The 26,740-nt window shown below is 46.4% G+C and overlaps 1 protein-coding gene and 13 non-coding genes across 14 annotated transcripts in view; 1 reads left to right on the forward strand and 13 right to left on the reverse strand.

Annotated features, from left to right (window-relative positions):
* Positions 1-1,571: 1,571 nt before the first annotated feature.
* Positions 1,572-1,645, reverse strand: trnan-guu (transfer RNA asparagine (anticodon GUU)). The gene has a single exon. It is a non-coding gene; the product is annotated as a tRNA-Asn (tRNA).
* A 921-nt stretch (positions 1,646-2,566) lies between these two features.
* Positions 2,567-2,640, reverse strand: trnan-guu (transfer RNA asparagine (anticodon GUU)). Its single transcript has one exon. It is a non-coding gene; the product is annotated as a tRNA-Asn (tRNA).
* Positions 2,641-3,561: 921 nt separating this feature from the next.
* trnan-guu (transfer RNA asparagine (anticodon GUU)) lies at positions 3,562-3,635 on the reverse strand. Its single transcript has one exon. It is a non-coding gene; the product is annotated as a tRNA-Asn (tRNA).
* Positions 3,636-4,045: 410 nt separating this feature from the next.
* On the reverse strand, positions 4,046-4,119 carry trnan-guu (transfer RNA asparagine (anticodon GUU)). Its single transcript has one exon. It is a non-coding gene; the product is annotated as a tRNA-Asn (tRNA).
* A 169-nt stretch (positions 4,120-4,288) lies between these two features.
* Positions 4,289-4,362, reverse strand: trnan-guu (transfer RNA asparagine (anticodon GUU)). The gene has a single exon. It is a non-coding gene; the product is annotated as a tRNA-Asn (tRNA).
* A 228-nt stretch (positions 4,363-4,590) lies between these two features.
* trnan-guu (transfer RNA asparagine (anticodon GUU)) lies at positions 4,591-4,664 on the reverse strand. The gene has a single exon. It is a non-coding gene; the product is annotated as a tRNA-Asn (tRNA).
* A 345-nt stretch (positions 4,665-5,009) lies between these two features.
* On the reverse strand, positions 5,010-5,083 carry trnan-guu (transfer RNA asparagine (anticodon GUU)). The gene has a single exon. It is a non-coding gene; the product is annotated as a tRNA-Asn (tRNA).
* Positions 5,084-5,300: 217 nt separating this feature from the next.
* On the reverse strand, positions 5,301-5,374 carry trnan-guu (transfer RNA asparagine (anticodon GUU)). The gene has a single exon. It is a non-coding gene; the product is annotated as a tRNA-Asn (tRNA).
* A 224-nt stretch (positions 5,375-5,598) lies between these two features.
* On the reverse strand, positions 5,599-5,672 carry trnan-guu (transfer RNA asparagine (anticodon GUU)). Its single transcript has one exon. It is a non-coding gene; the product is annotated as a tRNA-Asn (tRNA).
* A 409-nt stretch (positions 5,673-6,081) lies between these two features.
* On the reverse strand, positions 6,082-6,155 carry trnan-guu (transfer RNA asparagine (anticodon GUU)). Its single transcript has one exon. It is a non-coding gene; the product is annotated as a tRNA-Asn (tRNA).
* Positions 6,156-6,375: 220 nt separating this feature from the next.
* Positions 6,376-6,449, reverse strand: trnan-guu (transfer RNA asparagine (anticodon GUU)). The gene has a single exon. It is a non-coding gene; the product is annotated as a tRNA-Asn (tRNA).
* Positions 6,450-8,258: 1,809 nt separating this feature from the next.
* Positions 8,259-8,332, reverse strand: trnan-guu (transfer RNA asparagine (anticodon GUU)). The gene has a single exon. It is a non-coding gene; the product is annotated as a tRNA-Asn (tRNA).
* Positions 8,333-8,797: 465 nt separating this feature from the next.
* On the reverse strand, positions 8,798-8,870 carry trnak-cuu (transfer RNA lysine (anticodon CUU)). Its single transcript has one exon. It is a non-coding gene; the product is annotated as a tRNA-Lys (tRNA).
* Positions 8,871-16,973: 8,103 nt separating this feature from the next.
* The window catches only part of adissp (adipose secreted signaling protein), a 44,039-nt gene continuing 34,272 nt past the window's right edge, over positions 16,974-26,740 (forward strand). The window contains 2 exon segments of the mRNA XM_056300728.1: positions 16,974-17,333; positions 20,157-20,221. The gene's annotated coding sequence lies outside the window, so the exon portion shown is untranslated.

Consider the following 26,740-nt stretch of genomic DNA (forward strand, 5'->3'; position numbering starts at 1 on the left):
AACTCTCTTGGTCTGTTCAAACTTTTTTTTCCTCTGTATAACAATTGTGTACCTCTTTGTTTTAAATTAAAGTTTTGGGGGAGAAAAACTCACTGACGTAGCACCTATCTGTAACTGCGGAACAGGCGGCACGCATCGTTTTAACGAGGCTGCTTTGACTTCAAATATAATAGAGCTAACTGCTAAGCTAGGCTAATGCGATAGAGCTAACTGCTAAGCTAGGCTAATGCAGTAGCGCTAACTGCTAAGCTAGGCTAACGCGATAGAGCTAACTGCTAAACTAGGCTAATGCAGTAGCGCTAATCGCTAAGCTAGAATAAACTCGGAGCTAGTAAACTAGGAACGAGAGGCTGCCTACTAAACACAAGAGTCGTTTGAGAAAGAAAACTAAGCACAGAAAATAGCTAACTGAGTAGAACAAATGAAGAGGTTATGGCAGAATAGAGAAGAGATCATATAAAAAAAAAATAAACGCCAGTTATTGATGTCACGAAGCCGGTAACAGCTGGCAGTGACGTCCACGGACCCACACCGAAGGAGGAGGCTGACACCGAAAACCATTTGCGTTCCCATGGGCAGAATCAAGAGGAGGGGGGCTGCGTCAGTCATCGAGGGCCCCTCCGGCAGGGACACTCACGCACTCATACACGCAAATTCTCACTCCCTCATCAGGCAACAGCTGCCGTGTGCCACTGATTATCTAGGGGCCACTCGCGGCGGGCCTCTCCGGCAGGGACATGTTTCTCCTTGCCTCATCGGGCAGCAGCTTCCGGGTACCACTATTCTCTATCTAAGAGCCGCTGGCGATGACCTGACGCAACCCTCTCAACCCCCACCAACCTTTCGGTTAACAGCCGAACGCGCTAACCGATTGCGCCACAGAGACTCATTTAACATTAAAGGGGGCGTAGTCAAACTCGAGTGACATCGTCCCTGCTTTGTTTTTACGGATATATTATTCCTGTTCTTTGTAATGTTGACCTTGTCCAACTCTTGTTTTGCCTGATGTCTCGCCATCCCTTTTACTCACGCTCTCATGTGTTTAGTCACATGTAGGGTCGGACTCAGTGGCGAACGGTGACCTTTGAAGCGGGGAATGCTACCTCGTCCCCCCCACCCCGGGGCACGCACGCACGCACGCACGCACGACGGCCCGCCCGCTACAACCCCCTCCCACCACTGTAAATGACACCTTCGCAACCCTCACCCACTCACTCACACACACATGTCACCGACAGCAGTACCCCATAATAAACAAACATGAGGCCACAGCGGACCAGAGCACAAGCGGCGGCCTCGGCGGACCAGGATAAACCGCAGCAGCTATGTAACACGATACAAAGAACGCTCAAAAATACGCACAATGTCCTACCGTATTTGTACACGAAGTCCATCCTCCGATCCTTCTTTGTAAACTCTGCGATGACTTTGTCATAAAAGCTGTCGGAAGTCTTCATTCTGTGCAGCATTCTTCTTTCAATCGACATCATTGCCAGGCCAGTCAAACGCCGCTGCAAGACAACATTGACAATTCAAGATTTATTGATCCCACCACAGCAACGAAAACGTCGCGTCCCTGGGTGGGCTCGAACCACCAACCTTTCGGTTAACAGCCGAACGCGCTAACCGATTGCGCCACAGAGACTACTTTAACGCAAAAATAGGCGGAGTCAAATTTACATGACATCGTCCCTGCACTGTTTTTATGGCTATATTATTGTGGTTCTTTGTAACTGTAACCAGGTTAAAATTAATGTTTTTATTTTATTTTGTTTGAGTATGAAATATCACCAAATCCTGTCTGTGTGCTGTTATTTGTGTTTACTACATTTTATTTTATGTCATTATTTACTTTTATGTATGTTTTACAACGACCGTCATATACATGTACTGTCGCTTTAAGAGAGAGGTCTTGTGGGTACACGGAAGAGGGAACGCGGGAGAGGCCATTTTTGTTTTGTGGGGGGAGGTCAAGCAGCGACCGAGCCGAGCCACACGTGTTTCTTACCGTAGCACAGTTTTGCTGATTGAGGAGAACGTAACCTTGAGTATCCCTGTAAGAAGATACTGCAAGCTGTGGGATAAAATACTTGTTTATCCTTCCTTACATCGGAGTCCTGTGGACGGTTTCTCCTTCTAACGCACACGAGTGAAGTACCCATATGTGCCGTTCTAGTCTAGACTGCTGAATAGGACAATACAAAGCTCAAATGACCGGCAGTGGAAACCAGTTATTTCGAAAATAAATGGCAAGGTGGGCCAAATAGAGTCCTGTGTGTCCCCCCCCTTCCTTGATCATGATGATGATGATGATGATGAGAGACTGAGGGCCCCCCCCAACAACACCTGGGGCCCCACCCAACTAGAACACAACGCAGAGCTAACGATGAGAGTGACGGGCGTGCAGCAGGCTGACCAGCATAGAACACCATAGGACTGCCCCCGTTACATAACGTTGACCTTTTCCAACAAATATTTTGCTTGATTTCATGCCATCAATTGTCAGCATGCTATGTGTGTAGTTACATGTAAGGTCTGACCAAGGTTCACAGCAACGAAAACGTCACGTCCCTGGGTGGGCTCGAACCACCAACCTTTCGGTTAACAGCCGAACGCGCTAACCGATTGCGCCACAGAGACTACTTTAACGCAAAAATAGGCGGAGTCAAATTTACATGACATCGTCCCTGCACTGTTTTTATGGCTATATTATTGTGGTTCTTTGTAACTGTAACCAGGTTAAAATTAATGTTTTTATTTTATTTTGTTTGAGTATGAAATATCACCAAATCCTGTCTGTGTGCTGTTATTTGTGTTTACTACATTTTATTTTATGTCATTATTTACTTTTATGTATGTTTTACAACGACCGTCATATACATGTACTGTCGCTTTAAGAGAGAGGTCTTGTGGGTACACGGAAGAGGGAACGCGGGAGAGGCCATTTTTGTTTTGTGGGGGGAGGTCAAGCAGCGACCGAGCCGAGCCACACGTGTTTCTTACCGTAGCACAGTTTTGCTGATTGAGGAGAACGTAACCTTGAGTATCCCTGTAAGAAGATACTGCAAGCTGTGGGATAAAATACTTGTTTATCCTTCCTTACATCGGAGTCCTGTGGACGGTTTCTCCTTCTAACGCACACGAGTGAAGTACCCATATGTGCCGTTCTAGTCTAGACTGCTGAATAGGACAATACAAAGCTCAAATGACCGGCAGTGGAAACCAGTTATTTCGAAAATAAATGGCAAGGTGGGCCAAATAGAGTCCTGTGTGTCCCCCCCCTTCCTTGATCATGATGATGATGATGATGATGAGAGACTGAGGGCCCCCCCCAACAACACCTGGGGCCCCACCCAACTAGAACACAACGCAGAGCTAACGATGAGAGTGACGGGCGTGCAGCAGGCTGACCAGCATAGAACACCATAGGACTGCCCCCGTTACATAACGTTGACCTTTTCCAACAAATATTTTGCTTGATTTCATGCCATCAATTGTCAGCATGCTATATGTGTAGTTACATGTAAGGTCTGACCAAGGTTCACAGCAACGAAAACGTCGCGTCCCTGGGTGGGCTCGAACCACCAACCTTTCGGTTAACAGCCGAACGCGCTAACCGATTGCGCCACAGAGACTCCTTTAACGTCTTCTGGGGCGTAGTCAAACTCACATGACATCGTCCCTGCTTTGTTTTTACGGATGTATCATTCTTGTTCTTTGTAATGTTGACCTTGTCCAGCTAATGTCTGACCAATTCAAGATTTATTGATCCCACCACAGCAACGAAAATGTCGCATCCCTGGGTGGGCTCGAACCACCAATAGCTGAACACGATAACCAATTGCGCCACAGTCAAAGTCACATGACAGTTTCCCTGCACTCTTTTTACAGTTGTGGTTTTGTTCTTTATAACGCCGACCTTGTTCAACTCTTGTTTTGCCTTATTTCTCGTCCTCCCTTTTACTCATGCTATCATATGTTTAGTCACATGTAGGGTCTGAGAAATTCACTTTTTATTGATCCCACCACAGCACCGAAAACGTCGCGTCCCTGGGTGGGCTCGAACCACCAACCTTTCGGTTAACAGCCGAACGCGCTAACCGATTGCGCCACAGAGACTCCTTAAATGCAAAAATAGGCGGAGTCAAATTTACATGATATCATCCCTGCGCTGTTTTTATGGCTATATCATTCTTGTTCTTTGTAACGTCATGCCATCAATTGTGAGCATGCTATATGTGTAGTTACATGTAAGGTCTGACCAAAGTTCACAGCAACGATAACGTCGCGTCCCTGGGTGGGCTCGAACCACCAACCTTTCGGTTAACAGCCGAACGCGCTAACCGATTGCGCCACAGAGACTCTTTTAACTCTAAAAGGGGCGGAGTCAAATTTACATGATATCGTCCCTGCACTGTTTTTATGGGTATATTATTCTTGTTCTTATGGGTATATTATTCTTGTTCTTTGCAACGTTGACCTTTTCCAACAAATATTTTGCCTGATTTCATGTCATCAATTGTGAGCGTGCTATATGTGTAGTTATATGTAAGGTCTGACCAAGGTTCACAGCAACGAAAAGGTCGCGCCCGTCCCTGGGTGGGCTCGAACCACCAACCTTTCGGTTAACAGCCGAACGCGCTAACCGATTGCGCCACAGAGACTTTTTTAATGTTTTCTGGGGCGTGGTCAAAGTCGCATGACATCGTCCTTGCTTTGTTTTTACGGATATATCATTCTTGTTCTTTGTAATGTTGACCTTGTCCAGCTAATGTCTGACCAATTCAAGATTTATTGATCCCACCACAGCAACGAAAATGTCGCATCCCTGGGTGGGCTCGAACCACCAATAGCTGAACACGATAACCAATTGCAACGCTGACCTTGTCCAGCTCTTGTTTTGCCTTATTTCTCGTCCTCCCTTTTACTCATGCTATCATATGTTTAGTCACATGTAGGGTCTGAGAAATTCACTTTTTATTGATCCCACCACAGCAACGAAAAGGCCGCGTCCCTGGGTGGGCTCGAACCACCAACCTTTCGGTTAACAGCCGAACGCGCTAACCGATTGCGCCACAGAGACTCTTTTAACGTTTTTAGGGTTGTAGTCAAAGTCGCATGACATCGTCCCTGCTTTGTTTTTACGGATAAATCATTCTTGTTCTTTTTAACGCTGACCTTGTCCAACTCTTGTTTTGCCTTATTTCTCGCCCTCCCTTTTACTCATGCTATATGTTTAGTCACATGTAGGGTCTGACCAATTCAAATTTTTTGATCCCACCACAGCAACGAAAACGACGCGTCCCTGGGTGGGCTCAAACCACCAACCTTTCGGTTAACAGCCGAACGCGCTAACCGATTGCGCCACAGAGACACCTTTAGCATTAAAAGGGGCGGAGTCAAATTTACATGATATCGTCCCTGCACTGTTTTTATGGGTATATCATTCTTGTTCTTATGGGTATATTATTCTTGTTCTTTGTAACGTTGACCTTTTCCAACAAATATTTTGCCTGATTTCATGCCATCAATTGTGAGCGTGCTATATGTGTAGTTACATGTAAGGTCTGACCAAGGTTCACAGCAACGAAAACGTCGCGTCCCTGGGTGGGCTCGAACCACCAACCTATCGGTTAACAGCCGAACGCGCTAACCGATTGCGCCACAGAGACTCCTTTAACGTCTTCTGGGGCGTGGTCAAAGTCGCATGACATCGTCCTTGCTTTGTTTTTACGGATATATCATTCTTGTTCTTTGTAATGTTGACCTTGTCCAACTAATGTCTGACCAATTCAAGATTTATTGATCCCACCACAGCAACGAAAATGTCGCATCCCTGGGTGGGCTCGAACCACCAATAGCTGAACACGATAACCAATTGCGCCACAGTCAAAGTCACATGATAGTTTCCCTGCACTCTTTCTACGGTTGTGGTTTTGTTCTTTATAACGCTGACCTTGCCAACTCTTGTTTTGCCTTATTTCTCGTCCTCCCTTTTACTCATGCTATCATATGTTTAGTCACATGTAGGGTCTGAGAAATTCACTTTTTATTGATCCCACCACAGCAACGAAAAGGTCGCGTCCCTGGGTGGGCTCGAACCACCAACCTTTCGGTTAACAGCCGAACGCGCTAACCGATTGCGCCACAGAGACTCCTTTAACGTCTTTAGGGGCGTAGTCAAAGTCGCATGACATCGTCCCTGCTTTGTTTATACGGATAAATCATTCTTGTTCTTTTTAACGCTGACCTTGTCCAACTCTTGTTTTGCCTTATTTCTCGCCGTTCGTTTTACTCACGTTATCATATGTTTAGTCACATGTAGGGTCTGACCAATTCAAATTTTTTGATCCCACCACAGCAACGAAAACGACGCGTCCCTGGGTGGGCTCGAACCACCAACCTTTCGGTTAACAGCCGAACGCGCTAACCGATTGCGCCACAGAGACCCCTTTAGCATTAAAAGGGGGCGTGGTCAAACTCGCATGACATCTTCCTTGCACTGTTTCATGGCTATATTATTCTTGTTCTTTGTATTGTTGACCTTGTCCGCCATTCAATTCAAGTTGAGCTTGACACCATGATTTTATTGTGCAAATATACTTTTACTCTTATGTTTTATTGTTTACACTTTATATTCTATATTTTATTGTTGTCTTTACATATATTTTTATATTCATATGTCTCACTTATTTTATATTGTATTTTGAGCTTGTGCAGCAGTTTGGTTCAACTGCGGTTGTTTTAAATGTGCTATATACATCAACTTGACTTGACTTGTCCAACTAATGTTTTGTCTGATTTCATGCCATCCCTTTTACTTCTGTTATCATATCACCACCGACTAGGACTTGCTTATCGAGGACCATGGGGAGACCACTGAAGAACTCCCCTACTCAATTACAGGCTATATCTGCTTCTGCCAAGATAGCACTGTACCTACCAAGAAGGTCCTCCTTTTCCCGAACAATAAGCCATGGTTCAATAAGGACGTTAAAACTCAATGGGAAGAAGCCGATATTAATGTTAAGTTATAAGGAGGAGATGAGGGGCAGGGAGATGAGGAGACAGATAAATTGGGCAAAATATAGCTATAATTTGAGGCTGGCAGACAAATTCCAACAAAACAACAGTAAGGAGGTACGGGAAGGGCTGAAACGGACTACTGGACTTCAACGAGTTATCATGGGGAACGGAGACTCAGCGAATGAGCTAAACCTGTAGTTCATTAGTTTGGACTTTACCACTGCTCGGTCGCCCCCGATGGCCCATGTTTGGTTTTACTTTTCCAGTGCGTTCAGCACTATCCAGCGCCTCCTACTAGCGGAGAAGCTACACGGTGGACTGTCTGGGCCTACCCTCACACCCACGCCACGAGGAAATGTGGAGGCGGAGAGCACCGCCGGTTCATCCACCCCATGGGTAAGAATAAGCGTCTCAGGCACTCCTTTGTGCCAACAGCCATCGCACCATGCAACAACAGTGCCTTAAGATCCCCAACCCCCAAGTCTGGAACTGCATAACTTTTAGTCTGGTCTTGCACACTGCTGCGTTTACTATTTCAGTATTAGTGTTATTTATTACTATTATTTATTGATATTATTATCAATATCCAAAGGAATTGAATCAAGTGCAACTGGACTTGGTATATATTATTATTATTATTATTATCAATACTATTGTATGACTGCTGCACATTTATGATACTGTTTGTTTTAGTACTTGTATGCTTGTTTTAATTCTCTTGCGTCTATTCTTCTTTTAATTCTTTCTGCTGCTGTAGCACCTACATTTTCCCATACAGGGATTAATATAACGAATGTAATGTAATCTAATCTCTTAACTGCCAGGCATTGTTGTATGTATTGTATGTATGTGTGTATTGCTTCTTGCCGAGTTACAGAGACATTAATTGTGCATGCTAACGTCATATCTTCACAGGCTATTACTCGTATGCCACTTGGCTTGTTAGGAGATAGTATGAACAGTCATGTGACATCGGTCTTTGTTTCATGACGTCCCGGTGCAGATCAGTGCTGTTAGCTGCGTAATTCAAATCCACCGTGAGATCTGCGTTTTTGAGCTTTGCTGCCGTATCCATTGAGCCACTCACTCTGCCTGCACAATGTTTGACACCTTCCATTGGCGAATCCCACCCCCGAATTAAAACCACTGTAACCCAAATTCAGCTGCGGGTAGCAAGGTCTGCCTGATCTACCTAGGAACAGTGGAAATTGCTACTATGAAAAGGAAGTGCTCGTCCCTGGGTGGGCTCGAACCACCAACCTTTCGGTTAACAGCCGAACGCGCTAACCGATTGCGCCACAGAGACAAGGTACCACTCACGCAATGCAGACATAATTTGTATTACACACACTCCTGTTTCGATGTGTGGACTTCTGTTTTTTTTTGTACATATCTATCTCTGTATATATGTGCATATGAAAAAGAGTGCTTCTATGTGTCGTAACATAAGTGTCTATATGTATATAGTATGTGTATGCATATATATATGGCTGTTAAAAATGCGTTGAAAGCTAAAACAGAGATTTCATTTCAAAAAAGGTGTCAGACCTACAACTTAAGAGCTCACTGCGACACAGCTGACATTCTCATAAAGAAATGAAATGTTAAGATGGGAAGAATGTGTTAACATTTTCCACTTATTTTTTTCTTTTACAAACTTTTCCACAGATCTGTGGATTTGAGAAATGTATTACTGAAAGCAAAGTAGTATTGGTAGTAGGATGAACACGGTCACGTTTAAAAACGGTTACACAAAATCAAAAAATTTGTGCGCCCAACGTGGGGCTCGAACCCACGACCCTGAGATTAAGAGTCTCATGCTCTACCGACTGAGCTAGCCGGGCGACTTGTCAGCGGATTGGAGGCGGGGGTTAAGAACAAACGTCCTTCTCAGTCTGGGGTATAAAAGGACTGATAAGGCGAGAAGGAGCATCCGTTTACAACTATCACACGGTTTCAACCACGTGGAACACTGAGCTCCACAATGACGACACATTAATCACAGGATTAACCATTCAATGCAGCATATAAATAGGAATAAAATAGAAGCTGGAAAATTAATATAAGGTTGCAATTCTGTACGGATCAGAACTTATTTAGAGCTACATTTTCCTACACTTACATTTGTCAACCATTTATTCTTATCATGTATTTATTCTTTTCCAAATCAATTTTATTCTTTTATTAATTTTATCATGGCACTCACGTGTTCCGCATTAGAAAGCTTCGGGGTTGAAAAGAAAATGTTTTTTTTTCTAAAAAGAAATACATGTAAGTCATCAGTAGTGTATTTAGACCCCTGGTAGACCTAACTATCAATATAATACAGCATAAATGGTATGGAATATAAGTGTAATATGGTATAAAGTGAGATGTAGTACAACAATATACAGTATATTATGGCAGTATAGTATATTATTATTATTAATAATAGCCTACACTACACCTTATTGCATTTATGAGTATATTATAATATTTAGGGCTGTCCCGAATACAATTTTTTTGGGGTCCAAAGCTTCGGTAGTAATCAACAGCGAATATTCGGTGGGGGGGGGGGGCTGTTGGCTGAGATGGACGGCACATCGGTGCAACACGTGTCTTTCATTTATTGAATTGAGTTGAATGCCCTTATTGTCATCGTACTTTTCAATACAACGAAACTGGGAGTGCAACTCCACTGTGGTGCAACAATAGAATAAATAAAAAGCACACATTAAAAAAACAAGAATGATTTTAAAAAAAGCAATTGGATAAAACAGCAATGGAATAAAGTACACAATAGCAAGACAAGATTAATAAAGGAGCAGCAATGGGATAAAGCGCGGGCATTAAAGTGCGAGAGGTGGCTGTGAGAGGTTTAACTATGTTTGTTTAGTGCGATTGTTGCGTTTGGGGGAAAAAGCTTTTGGTGAATCTGGTGGTTTTGGATCGAATGCAGTGGTTCTCAACCCTTTTGGGGTCCTGGACCCCCTGCGTATTTTTGATCTACCCTGAGGACCCCTCCACCTGATCTTGGGGGGGGGGGTTGCAATTTGATAGAAACAGTAGAAACTGCATTTTAAATTGCATTATAGCATTTATTCACTCTTTGGGGCAAAAATAAGAGCTTTCAGTTGTAACTTAGATATAGTTAACACAACAGAATTCTTAAGCAGTAACTTTCAGATATATGTAACAAAACAGAATATGTATTCAGTAACTTTCAGATATATGTAAAAAAACAGAATATGTATTCAGTAACTTTCAGATATATGTAACTAAACAGAATATGTATTCAGTAACTTTCAGATATATGTAACAAAACAGAATATGTATTCAGTAACTTTCAGATATATGTAACAAAACAGAATATGTATTCAGTAACTTTCAGATATATGTAACAAAACAGAATATGTATTCAGTAACTTTCAGATATATGTAACAACACAGAATATGTATTCAGTAACTTTTAACAATGCAAACGGGAGCGAGATCTCTTATTAAAATACAATAAATTACGCTTGTGAAACAGATGTAATTAGAGAAAAAAGTCCCGTTACCCTTTATAGTTTAGGTAGATAAAGGTCTCAGTCACATTTGAGTAAAATAATCCTATTTCTATAAATGTCATAGGATCTTTTTTTTAAAGATATTTTATTTTCACGGACCCCTTGCAATTACACCAAGGACCACTAGGGGTCCACGGACCCCCGGTTGAGAAACACTGCTTTAGTCGACTGGTTAACATTGTCGCTCGCGGTGCGGGAGCCTCAGGTTCGCGTCCTGGCTGTGGCGATTCGCGGGGACGCGAATCCCGAAGGAGGGGGACGGTGTAACGTGCACGGATAAACAAGCTCGCTAGCGCTTGGCTAACGGGTTGGACCCTTTAGTCCAGTGTTTCTCAACCCAGTCCTCAAGGACCCCGTATCCTGCATATTTTCTTTGCAACCCTGAATAGGTGCCTGTTTGTAGTTATTCACCCAATCCGCAATGACATTTGTCAGACGTTGCACACCTTGCATAATTAAGTGCTGCGAGATGATTGGTCGAGTAAGTACAAGCAGGGCTACCTATGCAGGGTTACAATGAAAACCTGCAGGATAGGGGGGGGTCCTTGAGGACTGGGTTGAGAAACAGTGCTTTAGTCGACCGGTTAACGTTGTCGCCCGCGGTGCGGGAAACACGGGTTCGCGTCCCGGCTGTGGCGGTCCGGCCGGGCCGCTTTCGTCGCTGAACACCAAAAGGGCGAGTCTACAAACATCAACTTAACGTTACGCGACCGAGCAGCAGGTTAGCATAGCGCGGTCGTTAGCCGCTAACGGTAGCTAACGGCCACCCGGTCTGTCGCGGCATCGTGTATTCGCCCACGCCGCTCGGCAAACACTGAGGCGGAAATATCGGCCCGCGACAACGCCTCACTCGCGTGGCACCTGTCACTGGCGGGCAACGCAGGAGCTCATAGCAACCAGAGGAAAGGATCCAACGTACTCACAGCTGCGCAGTCAAAAGAAGTATCCCACTTGAGAAAGGAACCAAGGTCCAGTGAGATGGCGGGGCAATATGGACGGGTAAGCGGTCCCCGTCAACTACCGTGGCCAGGATACTCAGCAGCTGCCGTTAAAAGCCCGCCACTCTCGGTCACCGTGGCGACAACGGTTCCTCCCACGCGGGTAAGCCGGGCGCCGCTCGCTAGCAACCGTTAGCTTAAACGCAGTTCACTACGACCCGGTGTCCGTCACAAGTCAGTTCTGTGCATTCTGGCGTAATGCTCTGTTGGTTATTAACATAGTTATTTAACTGGACCAAAAACTGATTGAAAAAAAAAGAAAAAGAAAATATTCCTTCGTAAACCCCGGACATTTATCCGTTTCACCGAATACAATTTCTGCGAAGCGGGAAAAGGCAACTCACCCCCCCCCCGCGTCGTTTCTCTCGCGCGAAAGCTCGCTAGTCCCGCCCAAAAAACGATTTGACTGACACTTGATTTGGTAACACGTGCTCTAAAATACTACTACTACTACTACTACTACTACTACTACTACTACTACTACTACCGGCTGCTGCCGTTAGGGGGCGCCACAGCGGATCATCCGTTTCCATTTCTTCCTGTCTTCTGCGTCTTCCTCTGTCACACCAGCCACCGTGTGTGTGTGTGTGCGTGTGCGTGTGCGTGTGTGTGTGGGGGGGCCCTGTGATGGCCTCTCAGCCTGCCCAGGGTGTCTCCCCGCCTGCCGCCCAATGACTGCTGGGATAGGCTCCAGCATCCCCGCCACCCTGAGTCGGATAGGCTGGTTTGCGTCATTCACAGCTGCATAAATGGCATAAAGTTGGACCCCTTTTAAGGATTTGTAAAAATGATGATGAAAAACGACAAAGTAGAAATACAACGTTGAATTAAAAAAATAGTAACATACATAAAAAAACCAGTACTGAACAGTTTATGATTTATTCTAAGGGTCCTCTAATAAATTACATGAATCAATTACTTTCTAGAGTCTTTTTGCAGATTTTTACCTTTAAATTCATATATTTCAGTGACACCCTTTAGTCTAGGCTGGGATGTGTGTGTGTGTGTGTGTGTGTGTGTGTGTGTGTGTGTGTGTGTGTGTGTGTGCGTGTGTGTGTGTGTGTAACTTTAAATTCATCTGTAACATTTGGCTGCAGAAGTGGTCACAATAGCCGGGATGTTGGTCTTCAGAATACATCCCTTTTATTTCTTCCCTTTTCTCTGCCCCAACATATCCTGTAAAACAGAGAAAGAAAATTACAGAGTAAAATCATACTCTGACCACGAAGCCCCGCATGTGGTCTAGGCATAGACCATATGACTTCAGTACTACATGTACTGACAGATATGAGATTATTCACCTGGTGCGCAGTTTTTATAAAGCCTCCGACATTCAATTCCACAGAGCTGGTGGAAACATGCACAGACATCACAGCACTCGAGTATTGCACACTGCTGCACCCTTTACTCGTTTGGGGGCGGCATGGCCCAGGAGCTAGAGCGGGTCGTCTAGTAAATCAGAAGGATGCTGGTTCGATCCCCGGCTCCTCCAGAGAGCGTGCCGAAGTGTCCTTCAGTAAGACACTGAACCCCTGACTGCTCCTGATGAGCAGGTTGGCACCTTGCATGGCAGCCTCCACCACCAGCGTATGTATGTGAGACATACACTGTAAGGCACTCTGAGTGGACGGTAGACTAGAAAAGCGTTATATAAATGGAGTCCATTTACTAAAGCACTTAACTGTCAAGCCGCCGAAAATGTGCCCGTGTCCTGAAATAGTCAGTGGACACAGTGTCTGTGAAGGTGGTGCGCCCCAGAACCAACGTTAGATACGCTTCATCTCCTTCCTGGAGAACCACTTCATTGAGGATATCCTGTAAAATAAAGGTCAGGTAGGATGAATCATATTTCACAGACAACACACTGACTACACGGTTGCCAGCACAACGTGTACCGAGGCTTTTTGGATATAAGGTAGCAGAAATACGAACGCTGACGTTTGATAGCGAAAACATCTGTAACACATTCCCCTGATGTTTTCCCTCGTTCTTTTCCTCCTCCGGGTAATGAGCGTCCATATCGACAGCACTACGACTAAGACATATGGGGATATGAAATGCATCAGTCTTACATCAATGTCCCGTATAGAGCGAAAGAAAGCGGTCAGTGATTATGATTAGTACTTCAGCTGGGTCAACAGGTTGTCTTTTTTTTAAATAGAGAGTACTTCTAAAACATAAAGTATTTACAGCACCACTAAAGTAAAAAAGAAAGAAGAAAGAATTATTACCTCCAATACGAAGCACCTGTCTGCCTTTTCAAACTGAACCTTTGTTGTACCCCTCCGGTGTGGGAAGATGGCGGCGCGAACTTACGCCTCTCCCAGCACCGTCCATGCAGTGTCTTTGTCCACGTCTGTGTCTGAGTTTGCATCTTTGTTTGATGGCTGGGAAAGCTGGCACTGGGGAGAGCTTGGTCTGGTGTGTCCTGTGGGCCCAGGGACCACGGCCCTGCCTGGAGCTGTGCCCGAAGATGAAACACCGTGGGCGGTCTGACAGGACGCGGAAGCGGAGCAGGCTAGCCCATGCAGACTGGCAAGGGCGGTCTGACGGCGGCCTCGCCTAGCGTTGACTGTGGTTTTGATGTCATCATGTGGAGTGCGGGGAGGTGTGTCGAAGGTGTTTGGCTGGGAGAGCTGGCATTGGCTCGGCTGGGAGAGCTTGGTCTGCTGCATCTGGTGGGCCCAGGGACCACGGCCCTGCCTGGAGCTGTGCCAGAGGAGGAAACACTGAGGGCGGCCTGATAGGAGGCGGGAGCGGGGCAGGCTAAGCTAACTGCTAGCCAATGCAGACCGGCAGTTCCAACAGTCACCCTGGCATTCGTTCTCTTGTACAGTGAATTTTTTTGGGATATGTTGGATATACGTGTACGTCGGCCCTGTGTGATGGTCTGGTGGCCTGTCCAGTGTGTCTCCCCACCTGCCGCCCAATGACTGCTGGGATAGGCTCCAGCATCCCCGCGACCCTGAGAGCAGGATAAGAAGTTCGGATAATGGATGGATGGATGGAGGGATGGATATGTGTGTTCTTATAGTTTGGATGTGTTTTTGTCTTTGTATTGTACTGCTGTGGGCTGGGGGAAACAATATTTCATTTCATTTCATGTGTGCAGGTGCATGTAATGAAATGACAAATAAATTTTCCTGATTCCTAAAGTATAGACCATGTACAGACCAGTTTATACTAATACAGATATGTATGCATGTATGACATAGCCTGCATTTCTATAATGAGTCTATCAAATAGAAGAGCGTGCCTCTGGGTGTCCCTTACCTTCAGCATCACACCCACCTCAAGGTCTGTCTTCTGGCCTCGTGACCCTGCGGACGGGCTGCAGGGACCCTCGGAGCAACACTCTGGCCTCACTGGTCCAGGAGTCAAACCTCTGTCTGGGGCTTTTGAGTGAGATAGTGACCGAATAGACAAGTGAACAAATGAATAACAACTGTTTAGGAAGTGTCTTGATGCATGCTCAATAATCCAGATAAGAAAATCAAAGAAGGTTGAATCAGTTCATCTGGACACAGCGTTTACTGACAGAAACGTTTCATCACTCATGCACGTGACCTCTTCAGTCTCAGCTGACTGCAGGTATCTCCACCCTTACGAACAATACAGTTGCATAATGACCGAAACCAACTTGACTTGACTTGTGTTGCTGTAAAACCAGTTGAGGCAAATTTGTAATTTGTGATGTTGGGGGCTATACAAATGAAGTGGACTTGACCAGTTTCATATGCAAATATGGGTGTGACCATTAACTAGAGTTTCAATGGCCATGTGTACTATTCACAGAGGATTAGGGGATGTTTGCAGAATAGTACACATGGCTATTGAGACTCTAGTTTCAACTCTAGCTGTCTCATCACCAGCCAGTCAGACTAGCTTGGTCTAGTCAGACCAAGTTGGACTAGCTTGGTCTAGTCAGAAAGGCATGAACTGAGGAAGCCTCTTGCATGAGAGGCGAAACGTCTTCACGGATATATACCAAGTCCAGTTGCACTTGATTCAACTCCTTTGGATAACTCTAGTTGTACTAAGCTAGTAGCAGTTTTACATTTTACACCTGGGGCCTCACGTAGCAACCGTTACTATGGGCAAATGTGTTCTTACCCACCCATGGGGTTTTTTTAGCCCTGAGGTTTGTCTCAGAGACCAGGGTAGAACCTGGACAATCCCTGAATTTAGACACCGATTGCCTAAAACTGATGTCTTCGCAGGCCTGGGTGACTGCTCGTTACAAGAGGTAGACAATAGATGTTAAGAGGAAGGAATTACAAATACCCAGCATGCTTTGCTGCTAACTGTCAGGCAATTTTTTGGGCTAAAAATGAAATAAACCCATGGGTGTGTAAGAGCAAATTTGCCCATAGTAACGATTGACACACGAGGCCCCTGGTCTGTAAAACACCTTTAACAGGGAGGGAAAGTAGGAAGAAACCCCAGGGAGAGCAAGAGAGGAGGGATCTCTCTCCCAAGACGCACAACGTGCAGTGGCTGTTGTGTTGACACAACTTACACAATACAACACTGAAAGAGGATGACGCAATTATAATGGAATGACAAAATGTATGAAGAATATGACGAGGAGGATGCCAAGCAGTGTCCAGACGCCACCAGACTAGCCCAGGACCTGACCCACGCCACCACCGTCACCATGGAGACCTGACAGGAGGACAGACTACACGTGCACACAGGGGAGACTCGCATCACACCATCCACACCCACGGGAGGAGAGACAAGAGAAAACAGCAGTCACACATTGGAGAGAGAGAAGGATACAGCACTGAAACAGGATAACAAAATTATGTGGATTTATAAGATATATAAGAAGAAAAGGGGCTGAGGAGGGTGCCAAGCAGGGTCCAGGTGGCGACCACCGTCACCACGGACACCTGGGGGGGAGGAGGACAGACTACACGTGCGCACGGGGGGAGACTCGCATCACACCATTCACACGCACAGAAGAGGAGGAAGAGGAAGACGTCGTTCAGAGAGAAGACGTGAGAGAAGAGAACAGTTTGTAATAATTAGCCAGTAAGCTATACTCTATATCAGGACACACCATGGAGATATGTTCGCTGCTTTCAGCAACGTCACTGATCACTCGGTCCTGTCATCCAGATGCTGACATGACGCGTGTCTCGGCTCATCATTCTGAGCGCGAGACGCTTCTAGATGTCTCTTCGTTTTTTGTTGTTCTTGTCTTTGATTTGCCGTTACCTGCCATTGCACTCCTGCTCGCTTGGGTCAGACCGATAGTGGCGGGGCCGCCTGTGTCAGCATGCCCCCCTTGTTGTGTCAGGTTTGGTGCCCCCCCCCCCTGCTACGCGTACTACAAGATACATGCGCTAGGTGGCGACGTCTTCCTATACACACACACGCGCGCAGGCTGGCGAGCGTCGGGAGAGAGCGAAGCTGTTTACAAGCGGCTCGGATCGTAAATTCCCTGCCGCACAGTACCACAGAAAGGGCGCAGGAGTCCTGGGTGACTGGACCTCCTCACTTATTCGGCGGAACCGCGTTTTCGCTGCACGGGCGTCGGTGGCGGAGCGGAGCACGTGACCAAATGCGGAACTTGGTGTTCAGCGTGTAGTGCAAGAAGAGCGAGGGATATTTTGGTGAATGTCGATTCCCCCCCCCCCTCCTTATTTTCAGCAACCCTTGGTGCCCGCTGCACTAACTTCTGCAGATCACGGCTGTTCCGCGAGACAGTTGGACGGGTTTCCTCCTTTTTGTCCTCTTCTTGCGCCCAGCTAAGGTAAGCCTCACAAGTAAAGCAGTTGACCGCTTACTTTTTTCGCAAACGTCAGGAGAAAGGCGATCAGCAGGTGCATCTCTCAGCTGGCTGGTCCTTCAGGTTTGTCCGTGTTGGTAGATTTGTCTAAAAACTGTGCGGTGAGCTTGCATTTTTTTGTTTGTTTGTTTTAAAATGAAACCGTCTCTCCGACCCCCAAGGGCTGCGTTACCGTAAATGGACATGGCCAGCATAAAATAATAACGCAGCTATTCCAGTGTTAAATTATCAGCCCACGCGTGTCACTCCCACAGTTTAAAATGGTGGAGAGCAATCAGCCCTTCATGGAGAAACATAAACGGGAGAAACGGGTACTTGTTGCTGCTTGCTGAAATTGTTTTATAACATGCCGTCCCTTGCTTTTAAACCCCAGTGGCGGTGCTAATCTAGACAATTTCTGCTGTGGGGGGGCGTTGCGGGGGTGTTCTCTGAGAGGGACTGAGTTACATTAATTTCTGCTGCGGGGGGGGGGTGTTGCAGGGGTGTTCTCTGACAGGGACTGAGTTACATTCATTTCTGCTGCGGGGGGGGGGATGTTGCGGGGTGTTCACTGAGAGGGACTGAGTTACATTCGTTTCAGCGGGGGGGTTGTTGCGGGGGTGTTCTCTGACAGGGACTGAGTTACATTCGTTTCAGCTGGGGGGGCGTTGCGGGGTGTTCTCTGACAGGGACTGAGTTACATTCGTTTCAGCTGGGGGGGGGGTGTTGCGGGGGTGTTCTCTGACAGGGACTGAGTTACATTCGTTTCAGCAGGGGGGGGTGTTGCGGGGTGTTCTCTGACAGGGACTGAGTTACATTCATTTCTGCTGCGGGGGGGATGTTGCGGGGTGTTCACTGAGAGGGACTGAGTTACATTCGTTTCAGCGGGGGGGGGGGATGTTGCGGGGTGTTCTCTGACAGGGACTGAGTTACATTCATTTCTGCTGCGGGGGGGGATGTTGCGGGGTGTTCACTAAGAGGGACTGAGTTACATTCGTTTCAGCTGGGGGGGGGTGTTGCGGGGGTGTTCTCTGACAGGGACTGAGTTACATTCGTTTCTGCGGGGGGGGGGCGTTGCGGGGGTGTTCTCTGAGAGGGACTGAGTTACATTAGACCTTATTGTTCTCCATGCGAAGAAATATTTAGCTGTCACTGTTACGGCTATTAAGAGGTAAAAGACAGTGGGTCTCATTCATCCATCGTTCATATGTACAAATGTGTTCTTGCACACCCATGGGCTCTCAAGATCATCTGACAGTCACAGCAAAGCCTGATGAGTTATTTGGAACTCCTTCACCCTAACATCTAGCAGGGGTGGGCAATCTTATCAAGAAAGAGGCTTGTGTGGGTGCAGGTTTTTGTTCCAACCAAGCAGTTACACACCTGATCCCACTCATCAACCAGTAGAGTCTTCGCTGAGGAACTTGATTAGGAGACACGGGTGTGTAACCGCTTGATGGGAACAAAGACCTGCACCCACCCCGGCCCTTTCTGGATAAGACTGCCCAGCCCTGCCAATCACCCAGGCCTGCAAAGACATCGGTGTTAGCAAACTGGTGTCTAAATTCAGGGGTTACCCAGGTTCTACACTGGTCTACAAGATAGACTTGGGGGCTAGAAAAAATCCCATGGGTGTGTAAGAACAAATTTGTCCGTCCATTCATTATCCAAACCACTTATCCTGCGCTCAGGGTCGCGGGGATGCTGGAGCCTATCCCAACAGTCACTGGGTGGCAGGCGGGGAGACACCCTGGACAGGCTGCCAGGCCAAAATTTGGGCCATTTTTGGTGTCAGTGGGTAGTTTACTTGGAGCTGGTGTACTTGGTGACGGCCTTGGTGCCCTCAGACATGGCGTGCTTGGCCAGCTCACCAGGGAGCAGCAGGCGGGCGACGGTCTGGAGCTCCCTTGAGGTGATGGTGGAGCACTTGTTGTAATGTGCCAGACGAGAAGCCTCACCAGCGATGTGCTCAAAGATGTCATTAACGAAAGAGTTCATGACTCCCATGGCCTTGGAGGAGATGCCGATATCGGGGTGGACCTGCCTCAGGACCTTGAACACGTAGATGGCATAGCTCTCCTTCCTAGACTTTCAACGCTTCTTCCCTTCCTTGCTGGCAGCTTTGGTCATGGCTTTCTTGGAGCCGTGACCAAAGCCAAAAATCTGTATGTATGAATGATTAATTAACAAGGTCCAATGCTTAAGTTATTCAACACTTTATTTAAGTGGATATTTTCAGGTTTTGATGTAGGTAAAAAAATGATCTTATCAAAAATGAAATTATCCGATTCCATCAGAACACATCCTGCAGACACACACATCCTTCTCTGAGCCATTGCGAACACGGATTCATGGGTTGCTTTCGTGAGTCATCCGTCTCAACAGCCCAGTTTTAGTGGAGAGTAGGTTAGTGTTCACATTAGAGGAAATAAGGCTATGCAATACTAAGTGATATTTTCTGAGTTCCTGCAAAAGAGTCAGTAGGATTCAATTTGAGTCTTTTTGCAGAAGCTTTGCTTGATGTGGGTTATTTCCAAACTGTCGCTCCCTTGTAAAACACTGCTGTGACTGTGACACTGTTAGCCTCCATTTTATTAGCTGGGAGTTGTATATTTCAATCCCTGGAGCAGTTTTCTAATCATAGTGACCCATTTAACTGTTGGAAGGAGCACCGTCATATTATGCTGTTGGAAAAGGAAGTTGCTCTGAGTCCAGACTGTTGTCGGAAAGCGTGACATCTTTTCCTCCTGTATAAAAGTGAGAAAACAAAGGAACCTGTCTCTGAATCCTAACTGTCTTTTTCACCAGGGTTTCCGACCAGAAGAAGAAAGTTCAAACCTCAAGTTGCCGTTGGAGCCATCAGTCCGGCATTGGTAAGTGTGTGTGTGTGAGAGAGAGAGAGAGAGAGAGAGAGCAAGCTTTCTATGCAATAAAAAGAAAATTCTATAAAACAGACACCCCAATTAAAATCTGGTCCAAAATCTTTGACAGTGTCCTCCTGCCCATTGCAGTATATGGAAGTGAAGTATGGGGTCCACTCAGTCAGCAAGACTACACTAGATGGGACAAACATCCAACAGAAGCCCTGCATGCAGAATTCTGTCGAAAATTGCTAAACGTACAAAGGAAAACGCCAAGAAATGCATGCAGGGCAGAATGAGGCCGTTTCCCATTGATAATAAATATCCAAAACAGATCACACTTAAATTCTGGATGCACCTTAAATGAAGTCCCCACCACACACTGCAGTTTAAAGCATTTCAAATCCAAGAGCTAAGAAAGAGTCCCCTCAGTCAGCTGGTTGTGAACCCAACTATCCCCGTAACCACTATCACAGATGAGTTTCAGACCAGCACTGCTAACCAACCACATATCAGAGTAAACCACATCATCACACCATGCAACAACTCATATCTGGAACATCGGGACATAGAAACCAAATGACAACACAAATTAGAGCGTTATCAGGCCCTAAAAAGAGAATACAAACTGGCTGACTGTCTGTCTGTCCATTGTCAGAGACAGTAAGCAGAGACACATCCTTACCAAGTACGGCCTCACTGATCACAGTCTGACCACAGAAAAGGACAGACACACAACATCTTGGCTACCAAAAGAGCAAAGAATATGTGGTCACTGTACAGCAGGTGAGGTCGAGACAGAGATTTACTTCCTGCTAAATTGTGAGAAATTCCAGAACATAAGAGAAAAATCTACTACTACTACTTTCGGCTGCTCCCGTTAGGGGTCGCCACAGCGGATCATCCGTTTCCATTTCTTCCTGTCTTCTGCGTCTTCCTCTGTCACACCAGCCACCTGCATGTCTTCCCTCACCACATCCATAAACCTCCTCTTTGGCCTTCCTCTTTTCCTCTTTCCTGGCAGATCCATATTCAGTATCCTTCTCCCAATATACCCAGCATCTCTCCTCCACACATGTCCAAACCATCTCAATCTTGTCTCTCTTGCTTTGTCTCCAAACCGTCCAACTTGAGTGGTCCCTCTTGTCATATTTCCCTCATACATATCCTGCACCACTCCTACATACTTCTCTGCAACTCCCCACTTCCTCATATAATACCACACCTCCTCTCTCGGCACCCTGTCATATGCTTTCTCTAAATCTACAAAGACACAATGTACCTCCTTCTGGCCTCCTCTATACTTCTCCATCAACACTCTCAAAGCAAACATCACATCTGTGGTGCTCTTTCCTGGCATGAAACCATACTGCTGCTCGCTGATTATCACCTCTCCTCTTAACCTAGCTTCTATTACTCTTTCCCATATCTTCATGCTGTAGCTGATCAACTTTATACCTCTGTAGTTGCTGCAGTTCTGCACATCACCCTTGTTCTTGAAAATCGGTACCAGTATGCTTCTTCTCCACCCCTCCGGCATCCTCTCACTTTCCAGGATTGTGTTAAACAATCTAGTTAAAAACCCCACTGCCATCTCTCCTAAACATCTCCATGCCTCCACAGGTATGTCATCAGGACCAGCTGCCTTTCCACTCTTCATCCTCTTCATAGCTGCCCTCACTTCCTCCTTGCTAATCCACTGAACTTCCTGATTCACGATCCCCACATCATCCAACCTTCTCTCTCTCATTTTCTTCATTCATCAGCCCCTCAAAGTATTCCTTCCACCTTCTTAGCACACTCTCCTCGCTTGTCAGCACATTTCCATCTCTATCCTTGATCGCCCTAACTTGCTGCACATCCTTCGCAGCTCGGTCCCTCTGTCTAGCCAATCGGTACAAGTCCTTTTCTCTTTCCTTAGTGTCTAACCTGTCATACAACTCACCATACGCCTTTTCCTTTGCCTTTGCCACCTCTCTCTTCGCTTTATGCTGCATCTCCTTGTACTCCTGTCTACTTTCTTCATCTCTCTGACTATCCCACTTCTTCTTTGCCAACCTCTTCCTCTGTATACTTTGCTGTACTTCCTCATTCCACCACCAAGTCTCCTTGTCTTCCTTCCACTGTCCTGATGACACACCATGTACCTTCCTGGCTGTCTCCCTCACTATATCTGCAGTGGTTGCCCAGCCATATGGCAACTCTTCATTACCACCCAGTGCCTGTCTTAACTCCTGCCTGAACTCCACACACCAGTCTTCCTTCTTCAACTTCCACCATTTGATCTTTGGCTGTGTCTTCACTTGCTTCCTCTTCTTGGTCTCCAAAGTCATCCTACAGACCACCATCCGATGCTGCCTAGCTACGCTCTCCCCTGTCACCACCTTGCAGTCTCCAATCCCTTTTAGATCGCACCTTCTATACATAAGATATAGTCCACCTGTGTGCACTTTCCTCCACTCTTGTATGTCACCCTGTGTTCCTCTCTCTTCTTGACATAGTATGTATTCACCACAGCCATTTCCATCCTTTTAACAAAATCCACCACCATCTGTCCTTCCACATTTCTCTCCTTGACACCATACCTACCCATCACCTCCTCATCACCTCTGTTCCCTTCACCAACATGTTCATTGAAGTCCGCTCCAATCACCACTCTCTCCTCCTTGGGTACCCTCTCCACCACGTCGTCCAACTCACTCCAGAATTCTTCTTTTTCGTCCATCTCACACCCGACTTGCTGGGTGTATGCGCTGATAACATTCAGCAATGCACCTTCGATTTGCAGCTTCATACTCATCACTCTGTCTGACACTCTTCACCTCCAGCACGCTCTTGACATACTCTTCCTTCAGAATTACCCCTACCCCATTACTCCTCCCATTCGCACCATGGTAGAAGAGTTTGAACCCACCTCCGATACTCCTGGCCTTACTCCCCTTCCACCTGGTCTCTTGCACACACAGTACCTACCTTTCTTCTTTCCATCATATCAGTCAGCTCTCTCCCTTTACCAGTCATAGTGCCAACATTCAAAGTTCAGACTCTCACCTCCACACGCCTACCTTTCCTCCTCTGTAGCTGTCTCTGGACATGATCCGCATATTTGATTTTATGATCCGCATATTTGATTTGGCAAAGATTTTATGCCGGATGGCCTTCCTGACGCAACCCTCCCCATTTGTCCGGGCTTGGGACCGGCACTAAGAATGCACTGGCTTGTGCATCCTAAGTGGCTGGGTTAGAACATAAGAGAAAAATACCAGGAGAAATTTGAAAACCAGATTCCAAATGTTCTACTCCTGGATGAGAAAGAACAATAGCCACTGGTTTTAGGAGAGGGTCAAAGGTCACACCTTGCGGCACAATATGTGTCAGAATGCCATAGCCTAAGGGTCAGTGAGTGACCAAAACACTGTCAATTACTGTTAGTTGCTGTTCAAGTGCTGTTCTATGTCTCTGCCAGATCTATGTATTCCTTTTTCCTTTTTTTCTCCTTTTTTTGTTTGTTTGTTTGTTTTTTAGTACTCTGTTGACCTGTTTTGCTTTGGCAACATTGTAATTAATACATTCATGCCAATAAAGCATCATTGAATTGAAATGAATTGAGAGGGGGGTGGGGTTTGGAGGTGGAGTGTTTGAGGTGGAACACTTATTTTCCTAAAACTGAAACAAAGAAGCCAAAAATTGTTAAATTACAACTGATTTGGGAATCTACAGTAGTATATAAGCAATATTATCCATTACTTAATCTGTTTATTAGCGTTTTTAAAAAAAATTAATGCAAGCAAAAATTGGGACATTTGGACACAAAAATTGGAGAAAAAAAGAGAAAAGACACAACAGAAATACAACTAAATAAAAGAGCGTGACACGGGGCATTAAAGCAGATAGAAATTCTTGCGTGTGAAGAAAGAGAAGGACAGAAGAGCACCTTTTGCCATGTTGTTCTTCACAGTATTGCGAGCACAAACATTTCCTAAAGCTTCAAATCCGGGAAGCAAAACAGAAGACATGATGCGGTTCCTCCGTCGGTGCAGGATGTGAGACGGATGCTGAGGACACACAGGCTGTCTGACGCTTTACATCCAACAGGTTGTGTCTTAATGCCCTCCGATCTGCTCTCACACAGCCCCGGAGAACAGCTGTGTGTGAGAGAAGACCCTTTTGTTTGTTCACCAGGAGAGGCAGAGCCGTGATGAAGGGAAAGGTCCTGATGGGGGCGTCGTGGTGTTCCTGGAGGTTGACCGGGGTCTGATCTGTAGGTGGAGTTGTATTCTGTTGCAGGTCCTGGACGTTGCTGCACGTGAGCGACGCTTGCACATGAGTATTTTGTGTGGAAAAAAAATACTCGCAGGCGTCCAGGTGGCGTAGCGGTCTATTCCGTTGTCTACCAACACGGGGATCGCCGGTTCGAATCCCCTTGTTACTTCCTTTTTGATCGGGCATCCCTACAGACACGAATGACTGTGTCTACGGGTGGGAACCCAGATGTGGGTATGTGTCCTGGTCGCTGCACTAGCACCTCCTCTGGTTGGCCGGGGCGCCTGTTCGGAGGGGAGGGGGAACTGGGGGGAACAGCATGATCCTCCCACGCGCTACGTCCCCCTGGTGAAACTCCTCACTGCCAGGTGAAAAGAAGCAGCTGACGACTCCACATGTATGGGAGGAGGCATGTGGTAGTCTGCAGCCCTCCCCGGATCGGCAGAGGGGTTGGAGCAGAGACCGGGACGGCTCGGAAGAGTGGGGTAATTGGTCAAGTAGTACAATTGGGGAGAAAGGGGGGAACATTTTTCACAAAGAAAAAAATACTCGCTCCACATGTACAGAAAGCAAGAATAGGACTACGTCCTGGATTCAGAGGCGGAAGCATCTCGGTTAATATTTCTATTTTTATTCCCCGCTTGTTTAATAATTAGCTATAATTATCCAAATGTGGCATGTTGAGACCGTTCGTGAGAAAGCCTTTCAGCAAAGCATGCTATCGTCTATTTTTTCTGTGAGTGTTTCCAACAATAGGATCAGTGGCGCATCTTTCTCTGATCAGATCTCCATGAGAGACGCTATCACGGGGCTTGGTAAACCCAAGGCACCTGTCTCTTAGACGGAGACGAGGCCTCTCGTTTTATTTCTAGGAGGGCATCCGTCTCAACACAGTGTATTGTCCTGTGATCACCATGGTGCTTTTGGAAAACCTTTTCATAAATTGTGTAACTTCATCACGCAGTATAACCGGCTGACCACGTAATCCTATCACGCTGCTTGTTCCCATAATGCACCAGGCTAGGCATGCTATAATAATAATAAAACTGGCTGCTAGCTCGACTCGGTTATCGTCTAGGGAGAAGATCAGTGGTTCTCAACGTTTTGTGGGCCAGCGCCCCCCTACCCATTATCCAGGTCCCTTACCGCCACCCCATCAATTAATATGTAGGCTAATTGTCTTCTCTGAATATTAATGTTGATTATTATTCTGTTATATAATTAAAAAGTGTGTCACCGAATGCCCAAATAACAGAGCTGGTTTAACTGGACAGATATTCCCAGATATTCCCAGATATTCCCAGGGAGCAAGAAGAAGAAGGTACTTTATTGTCACTGTACATACATACAGTGAAATTCATTCTGTCTATGTAACCCATCCCCTGTACCCACACTACATAAAGTGTATTGTACAGGAGCAGTGGGCAGCTGCAGCGCCCGGGGACCAACTCCAGTTCTTCTCTCCACTGCCTTGCTCAAGGGCACAGGCAGGAGTATTAACCCTAACACGCATGTCTTTTTGACGGTGGGAGGAAACCGGAGCACCCGGGAGAAACCCATGCAGACACGGGGAGAACATGCAAATTCAGCACAGAAAGGACCCGGGATGGCCCGGGGTTCGAATCCCAGGACCTTCTTGCTGTGAGGCGACAATGCTAACTAACCACTGGGCCACCGTGTTGCAGAAAAGCCACGTGAAATGAAATGAAATTTCCGAGTCTTAAACAAATGCAAAGGGTAGAAATTTGGCTTTCAGACTTGAATTAGGTGTCGTTATTGATCACAAACAGCAGCCAATCAGAAAGCAGTAATTTTGCGCCCCGTGCCAAACGAGAAGCATTTTTATTAATTGATCCAATGGAAAACAAGAGCAGCCTGCCAAGGAAAGCGTGAGGCTACTGGAAAAAAAGCATAAGGATATGTAGGCTGTCCTGTATTATGGTGCTATTTATCTTAACGTTTGAAGGGTATAAGCTAAATTGACGCGGCATCCGTCAAATAGACATAAAGGTTGAGGCGTCCAGGTGGCGTGGCGGTCTAGTCTACCTCCGGTTTGGTCGGGCGTCCCTACAGACACAATTGGCCGTGTCTGTGGGTGAGAAGCCGGGTGTGGGTATGTGTCCTGGTCGCTGCGCTAGCGCCTCCTCTGGTCGGTCGGGGCGGCTTTTCAGGGGGGAGGGGGAGCCGGGGGGGAATAGCGTGATCCTCCCACGCACTACGTCCCCCTGGTGAAACTCCTCACTGTCAGGTGAAAAGAAGCGGCTGGCG

The sequence above is a fragment of the Lampris incognitus genome, chromosome 20 (assembly GCF_029633865.1).
Source record: "Lampris incognitus isolate fLamInc1 chromosome 20, fLamInc1.hap2, whole genome shotgun sequence".
Classification (NCBI taxonomy): Eukaryota; Metazoa; Chordata; class Actinopteri; order Lampriformes; family Lampridae; genus Lampris; species Lampris incognitus.